Source organism: Hordeum vulgare, chromosome 6H (genome assembly GCF_904849725.1).
Source record: "Hordeum vulgare subsp. vulgare chromosome 6H, MorexV3_pseudomolecules_assembly, whole genome shotgun sequence".
In the NCBI taxonomy this organism is placed as follows: domain Eukaryota; kingdom Viridiplantae; phylum Streptophyta; class Magnoliopsida; order Poales; family Poaceae; genus Hordeum; species Hordeum vulgare.
In genome coordinates, this window is record NC_058523.1 from 251,074,876 (window position 1) to 251,083,907 (window position 9,032).

A 9,032-nucleotide genomic window follows, 5' to 3' on the forward strand; every position below is an offset into this window, starting at 1 on the left:
GCTGGTGGGACAGCCCACCAATCCCCTATGCGCCAAGAGAGAAAAAATCAAAGGAAAGGAAAAAAAAAGGAAGAAGTGGGAAGGGGGAAGGACTCCCTCCCACCAAACCAAGTAGGACTCGGTTTGGGGGGGGGAGAGTCCTCCCCCCTGGCTCGGCCGACCTCTTGGGGATCCCTTGGACCCCAAGGCAAGGTCCCCCTCCCTTCTCCTATATATATGGGGCTTTTAGGGCAGATTTGAGACGACTTTCTCACTAGATCGTGGGACTGATCGCGGGATTGTTCGCAGGGCGGATCGAGGGACGTGAGGACGTTCCACTACATCAACCGCGTTCTCTAACGCTTCTGCTGTGCGATCTACAAGGGTACGTAGATCACTCATTCCCTCTCGTAGATGGACATCACCATGATAGGTCTTCGTGCGCGTAGGAAAATTTTTGTTTCCCATGCGACGTTCCCCTAACATGAGTTTAAATGACAACAAGGTGACCCTCATAGCTGACTATCTGAAGATACCTTCTTCATCAAACAAGAAGAAAAATAAGAAAGATCCTTTTAGAAAAGGTCGTTCGAGTACCATAACGACCTCTCCAGCTACAACAGGTCATTGTTTCACGCGCCGAACACCCATCATTGTAGGGTGTGCTGAACCCGCGCCAAATAATGACTGGTGCTCTAAATGTGGAGCATCTAGAGGGACTGATCCAACTTCTTTCCCTCGAAGAGGTACCATTTTTAATGCAAGCATTGTTTCCCAATAAATGACAAGTATTTACACTCGTCGTTGTATTCTATAGGAATTGAACATAGCCACCCCCCTCGCTCATAGAGGATAATGCGGAGGTTCCTATAGCATGCCAGTCCACCGAGGATCATACCGAGGTTTCGGTTACCAACTCCAAAGTGGAGAGCGTAAAGATCCATCGTTGGTGGAAAGAATCCTTGCGCCGTCTCTATTTTTTGGAACACGAGTTTAATGCCTTGAGTTCGATTGATGTGGACCTCGGAGCTGCCCGAGCAAGACTTGAAGGAGTACCAAGCCATATGACAACAAGCCTTAAGATATGTAGTTAAAATTTTCATTTTCTACAAATTCAAACCCACTAGCCGTCGATCCTCGATTGGGCATCATGGCCAATGTGACAGTCTAACCCTAACTATCGACATGCTATTTAGGCTGCGAGGGACAATAATAAGGATTTGTCCCTGCAGATTGGGACGTGCCGAACACAACTCGACGCTGCTAAAGCCGAGTAGAACAAGTGAACAGTTTCACGGGACAAGCACATGGTAATAGTTTTTTTAACTCCTATCCAGAGTCGTCATATTGTTTTTATAAATGGAAGTATATTTTGTTGCAGGTGAGTCTATAGGCAACTGCCAAAAGATCTTAAAACGACGAGGGAATCACAAAGATACGCCGGATCTCGGAATGAGGTGAGTTGCAACTCGTTATTTCGAAGTGTAGATGAAAATAAAAGGCTTAAGTCAGAAAAAATACAAGCCAAATTGAGATTTTAAAGACTTAGCTAGGGAAAATCACCAATAAACAAAGATATAGAAGGGTGGAATGTTCGCGAAGTAATATGTCAAACTTTCTAAATATACGAATTTAACTTTTGATATTAATCATAGATACCATTCCTTTTGTATAGCACTCTTGATTGGGCGTCTTCAGGAAGAAGCCAGTTCGTTTAGTGGTGTCCTTCTGAAGGAATTATCCATAAGTTATGAGCTCGGGCGAAAAAGGGCGAAGAGCATGCTAAAGCCTGCGGAAACAATGCCAGAATTAGATGAGCCCTTTAAAAGAGCTCGGTGCTTATTTGAATCATGGAAGACATCGACCTGTCAGGAAGGTTCTCAGGAGGCGTGTGCAATGGTGAACACGAGGTTTGTGAAACTTAGTCCTAAAGAACTGGCATGAGTCAGGCCAGCAATCAGGAGGTGCCTCTTCACCTGGTTTATGACCAAGTAATGCCCACCGCATGCTTGTCGCAGCAAGATTGCTCCCTCGATGCAATAATAAATAACCTAGATCAGCAGCTCGATGCATGATTTTTTGTAACTAAGTAATTGTCTTACTTTATTCTCCATTCTATGTGTTAATATTATCTTAATCGACCATGCCCTTCTGCCTCCCTTGATCCACATCAAGGATTGATCCATACTATGTAACATGTGATAATAGGTAAACAACTCATAGAATAAGGAAATCCGGGCCTGTGGATAAAACATATAGATAATTATCATGGAGTTATGTTATATAACAATTTACTTAGTAAGAAACATCTTCCCAAGGAAATAGTTCCTTTATAGGTTCCTTTCTCGTGCTTTCTAAGCATCCATTGCGTACAGAGTTACTCTATGCTTGGTAATTTTAACCCTTGGTGATAACCACCTAATAGTTTTTACTTTCCCTTTGTCAAACCAATTTGTCATTAAGAACCCTAGCTTTTGGATTCACCCATCTAAGGAACATATCCAGATTGCCCCGTCATAACAATCACAAAGGTGCTCTATTTATCCACTAGCCGAATGATCGGGGACGTAGAGGATAAACACTGGAGCCAGGCAACCCAGTTTGACAAAATCTCAAGTCAAATTTAGAGCATATTGAGGCTTAAGTATAAGAAGAATACACGCATCATGAAAATGATGCACAAATGTACTATTATGGGCTTTAGAAAGCCCCCTGGTGTCTACAAAAATTACATGTTCACGGACGTAGTTCGGTTAATCCGAACATGAACTAGTATAGGTTAGTCCCATTGACAGAGGAAAAAGGATACAGGAAAAATTAAAAAAGACAATGAGGAAATGAATAAGTGTAACTGCACCAGCTTAGCTTAACCAACACCAAAGATTAGCAACATTCCATGTGTTTGGTTCAAGACAATTGTCCGACGCATTGTGGAGACAATACGGCCCTCCGGTAATCACATCGTCGATGATGAAGGGGCCCTCCCATTTGAATGCTAGTTTATTCTTTTTCTTCTCAGGGATTCACAGCAAAAGCTCCCCCATGTTGTAAGTCTTTTCTCGAACTTCCGTGCTCTCATAGTGTCAATTCTGTTGTTGATAAAAGGTGGATCATGCCAGAGCTATGTCACACTCTTCTTCTAGTGCGTCCAAGTAATCTTGCCGACATAACTCGGCCTCCTTTTTCTCATACAAGCGCACTCTAGGTGCATCATGGATAATGTCACATGGGGAGGACTATTTCCGCCCCGTACACCATAAAACATGGCTTGTAACCCATGGACCTATTCGGAGTTGTGCGCAAACCGCACAATACAGAGTCCAGCTCGTCTACCCAATGGCAATCGGATTCCTTGAGTGGTCGCACTAAACGAGGTTTGATGGCGCTCATTATGAGACAGTTAGCCTGTTCGACCTGTCCATTTGTTTGTGGGTGATAGAGAGAGGTGTTGTCGAGTTAATGCCCAACTTTACGCAACAGTACTTAACCTGCCGGGTTGTAAAATTAGACCCATTATCCATGATATACTGTGCAGAGTTCCATAATGGTGAATCACATCTAATATAAACTTGATGAGTCGTGTGGACTTGGTAGAAGTTACTAGTTTAGCTTCAAACTATTTAGTGAATTTATCGACCATGACTAGTACGTATTTATTTTTCTTGGGTCCCCCTCTGAGAGGTCGAACCATGTCCAGCCCCCAGACCTTGAACGGCCAGGTAATCGGTATAGTCGGAAGGGCTATTGCAGGCATGTCGCTCTCATCTGCACAAACCAAAATCCAACACAATGCTGGCAAATTAGCGAGTGAGCATCATCTTGACCTATTGGCCAAAAGAAGCCAGCACGAAACGCTTTTCTCACAAAATCCCTAGCTGTTGCGTTACGGCCGCCAATACCTACGTGTATTTTAGCCAAGAGTTGTTTATCTTCTTCTTCGGATATGCATCACTAGAGGACGCCGATACTTCTTTTTCTATAGAGTTCCCCTTTGTGAACATTGTGATACTTGCATCGTCGAACTATCCATCTTACTTCTGTTTGGTCATCGAGGAGTTCATGGCGAAGAAGATAAGACAGAAAGGATTCGGTCTATGGTGCGAGTATGACCATATTTTCGTGAGCCAAGAGTGTTTCCTCTAAGGTAGAGCCGCCACTTATTTCGTATTCTGGCTCAACTCTAGGAGGAGTAACTTGCTCCTTTCCCGTTGCTTCAATATTATAGTTCTCGTCCTGCCATACCATAGAAGGCTTGACAAGTAGTTCCACGAAGGTATTTTTAGGGACGGGTTCATGCTTGGCACCCATACGAGCAAGGATATCGACATTCTGATTATTGTCTCTAAAGACATGGTGGAACTCAAGGCCTTCAAACCGAGCTGATATTTTGAAGACCTATAAGCTTCCATCTTTGGATTTTTGGCTTCGAATATGCCATTGATTTGAGAGATAGTGAGTTTCGAGTCCCCTCATATCTCAAGGCTCTGTAAGCCCATAAAAGTTTCCAACCTTAAGCCATGTAGCATAGCTTCGTATTCAGCCGTGTTGTTAGAATCAATATACATGATTTCCAACACGTACTGAATATTATCACTGGTGGGAGATGTAAGTATCACACGAGCCCCCAGGCCAACAAGCATCCTGGAACCATCAAAGTACGAATATTTACTATACTATCTAGGGAGTTTGGCTTCCGTCCATTCGGCTCAACATAGCTCGGCATACCTGAGACTCAAACGGTAAGAGTTCTATAGCCCATTTGGATATGTGTCCGGTGGCATCCTTATTATTCAAGGTTACCTCGGATGCTATTTTCCCGAACACTCTTGAAATCAGCGTTGGAGCTTGCGAGATGTCATCAAGACTGCATAGGTTATCTTTTGGTAGTGAGGATAGCTAGTTTTGCAAGGGGTAGTGCGCTAACAACGAGTAGTGCGCTAACAACCTGATTTGTGGCCGAGACGTACAATAACATTTGTTCCCCTGTTGTAGGTGATGTCCGTATTGGGTTGATGTCCAACAATGTTTTAATTTCCTCCAGGGCTGATGTTGCTTCTTCGACCGACTCAAAGTTTTTGGTACGCTGAGTAGTCGATAGAGCTGTAGTGCCATTTCATGGAACAGGATATAAAATGGCTTAACGCTGCCACACAACCCCCACCCCACCTTTTGAACATATTTTAGCACCGTGAGATTCGTCAATTGTGTTAGAGCCTGATATTTTGCTAGACTGGCCTCTAATCTCCTAGGGGATATGATGAATACGAGTAGTTTACCTGCGTGGACATCGAAGACACATTTCTCTAGATTAAGTCGTATGTCATATTGTCGGAGATTGTCGAAGGTTTGTCACAGGTCATCCACTAGTTGGTTGACGTGTTTGTTCTTGATGACCACATCATGCATCTATGCCTCGATTGTCTTGCCGGTTTTCTTTTCTAGGCATGTCTGAATCATGCGTTGTGTTAAAGGAGAATGGTGAAAGGACGTGGATGTCGCCTTGAGGGGGGTGAATAGGCGCTTTAAAATAATTACGGTTTAGGCTTGAATAAATGCGGAATAAAACTAACATTTAATTTGTCAAGCACAAAACCTAAAACAACTAGGCTCACCTATGCGCACCAACAACTTATGCTAAGCAAGATAAGCAACTAAGTGATAGCAAAGTAAAGTGCATATGTAAAGGGTTCGGGTAAGAGATAACCGAGGCACGTGGAGACGATGATGTATCCCGAAGTTCACACCCTTGCGGAGGCTAATCTCCGTTGGACCGGTGTGGAGGCACAACGCTCCCTAAGATGCCACTAAGGCCACTGTAATCTCCTCACGCCCTCGCACAATGCAAGATGTCGTGATTCCACTAAGCGACCCTTGAGGGCGGTCACCGAACCCGTACAAATGGCAAACCTTAGGGCGTTCACCGGTACCCGTACAAATGGCAAACCTTGGGGCGTTCACCGGTACCCGTACAAATGGCAAACCTTGGGGCGTTCACCGGTACCCTTGAGGGTGGAGGGATCCGAGAGCCGACGTGTAGCCAGAGATCGACTGGAGCTCCGAGGCTGAGGGTCCTTAGTCGATCTCTCGCACTGGAGCTCTGCTTGCTCAAAGGGGTGACCAGGGAGGTGATTGAGCTCTCGGAGAGGTGGAGCGAGTGGTTTTGGAGCGAGGGGAGGGGCTATTTATAGGCGGTGAGCAGACTCGGGAGCACCGGTGATCAACCGTGGCGTGCATAGGGGCGCAAAGAGAGGCTGGGGTCGAAACAACGGTCTCTGGACGTGGTTTTGGACCTCCAGGACTCACTGCGAGATAGCGGGAGAGAGGAGAGGCGAGCTATCGTGCCCGCGCTCCTCTGACGGTTCTGGTGCGCACGGGCACATGTCGCACTGGCTCTTAGCGCGGGAAAGGAGGGGCCCTAAGAGCTGTCTGATGTAGAGGGGTTGTCGGGGGAGAGGAGAGACACCGCGGGGAGGCTAGAACTTGTCGAGGGCGTCGTCCCCACCTCGGTTGCTCTCTGTAGTGAGCCCACAACACAGCTTTGGCATGCCACGGCATGGTGGTGCGCTTTGGGTTGCCTTGGACGTGTCTAGCGTGTCCTGTGCACTGGCTGGGAAATGCCTAGACGTTGGAGTCCCGTGGGAGCCTCGGCTGGTCAAAGAGAAACAAAGAAACAGGTGATGTCAGTCTTAAGATGAAGCTTAAATTGGAGATTTGGTTTATCTACTTGGAACCAGAGAGGGGCCACTTGACTCGAGTTAGGAATAGATGTCAGCCACCTAAGTTATGAGTTTGGGAGAAAGGGTTTGGGTTTAGCTAAGGTGAGGAGTAGTTTTACCCAACTGTCAGAAGGTGCTCGACAGTGGTTTGGGGTGGTTGCACCCCACCACTGGCTATGCAACTTAACAGGATTGGGTTTCGTGCTAAAACAAGGGATTTCACCAAGTTTGAGCTCCACTAGACAAGTCTAGCCTTGTAAACTTGAAGACATCCCTAAATGACCAGAAATCCCATTTTTGGCCTGGAGTCCTCATTTGAGGTATTAGGCACTCCTGCAACGTTTGAGCTCCATTGGATGAACATTGCTATGTAGAGTTCCTCTAACTTCATACTGGACATAAGGGGTTTTGCAATTATTTGGTGACCTTAACCACCTTGGATCAAGGTGAAATTTTATATGGGCAGCAAATATTGCTTAGGGATATCACTTGAATTTTCTAGGAATTTATTGAGAATATATCCTTTGAAAATATTTCAAAATGTCAAAAAAGATAGAAACGGTTTTCACGGTTTTACTCAAATAATTATAATATAAATAGGGGTTGAAAATCTTATGTATCGAAAATATATGTCCTTTTGAGTATGTCCAATTTTTCTCAGATTTTTCTAAGGTAGAAAAGTATTTTTCCATATAGGAATATAATTTGTCGCCTCACAAATGGACATGCAAATAAAATAGGAAAATAATTCATAAAATACTCGAATTGCCATCAAGGATTTGTAGTGCAACCCAAAAAAGGGTTTTGAATTATTCAAAAATGAGAGAAAGGGTTTTGAAAATAATTAGGTCATGAGAAATGTGGTTTTTGATATCACATAATCAAGCATACAAGCATACAATGACAATCATGGAACTCACAACATTTGTTTCGATTTTTTTTAATAAACTCAGATTTTTGAATTACAGAAAAAAGTGATGGTGAAAACAGGGTGTGACGCTGTGACACTCATACATTTGGTTTGGACTAGCTTCGTATTTAAACAAAAGGACACACAGTCCCAGGACACACAGTCCTTACAGTACTCTCCTTGAGCTAAGGACACATAGTCCTCGCCCAACACTCGCGGCAAGTCTTCAGGGTAGACTTCCGAACCCTCACAAACTCGGTCACCCGAGGATCGAGAATTTACTGCTGGATTCTCTAGACCATGATGCCTAACTATCTAGAGGATGCATAGTCCTTCAAGGTAGAAAGCATCAGTTACACATGAGAACAATCTCTTCATGGATGCTCAATCACTTTGTGGTTTTGGGGTTTTGGTTTGGGTGTTTGGGATTTTTCCTCACTGATGATTTTCTCGCAAAGTCTTCGAGGAATGTGCTGCTCTCAAATGACAAGTGTCAGTTTCTCTCGTGGAGAAGCTAACCAACTAGTAGTTATGGGCGCGACTATTTATAGCCGGGGAGCAATCCCGACTTGAATTTACATAAATGCCCCAATGATATGATCGTTATGTGGATAAGGTTAGGGTCAACTGGCACGAGGCGCAATAACGGTCAGTACATTTCAACTCTAAAAGTCCTCATGTCACTCATGTTCCTCACTAGTAGGCAATTTGCACTAGCGAAAACCTAACTCCTTAGTTAGAGAAAATTCCTCAGAGATCAGAAGATCTTTGACTCTCTCACGTAAGAATTTGACTAAACTGTTGAATATTTCCAAAGGCTTCACTCGAAGGGTTTGTATGTGTAGGCTTTGAGATGTGCATCACTTGGAAACTTTTCCTTAGTTTTTCCTCGACCCCTTTTATTAGTACGATGGTCCTATGACACATAATAGATAAAATGAAGCAACAAAAACAAAAGTCTTCATGCTTCAGAGTCCTCGCATCGATTTCTTGACGAACGCAGCAATTTCCAAACTTTCAAAGTCTTCGAGGAAATACCAAAGTCTTCACCCGAAGACATACATTTTTAGGGGTCGATATTCTTCGAATAAATCAAACTCCTCAGTGACTTATAGAGCATGTGTACACTCACAAACACATTAGTCTCTTACCCTATAAGTCTTCAATACACCAAAATCACCGAGGGGCACTAGATGCACTTACAATCTCCCCCTTTTTGGTGATTGATGAAAAATAAGTTAAATTTTCAACGGGGATAACAAATTAAGTGTTAGTACGGAGTTTCAGGATTTTGAATGCAAGATATAGAGAACCCCCCCTAAAGATGTGCATATTTGATGTTTCTTTGGATTGAAATGCACATTGAGGATTTATACCATGGAGATGAGCCCCTATATCTTGTAATCCATGCAGTCATTTGACATATA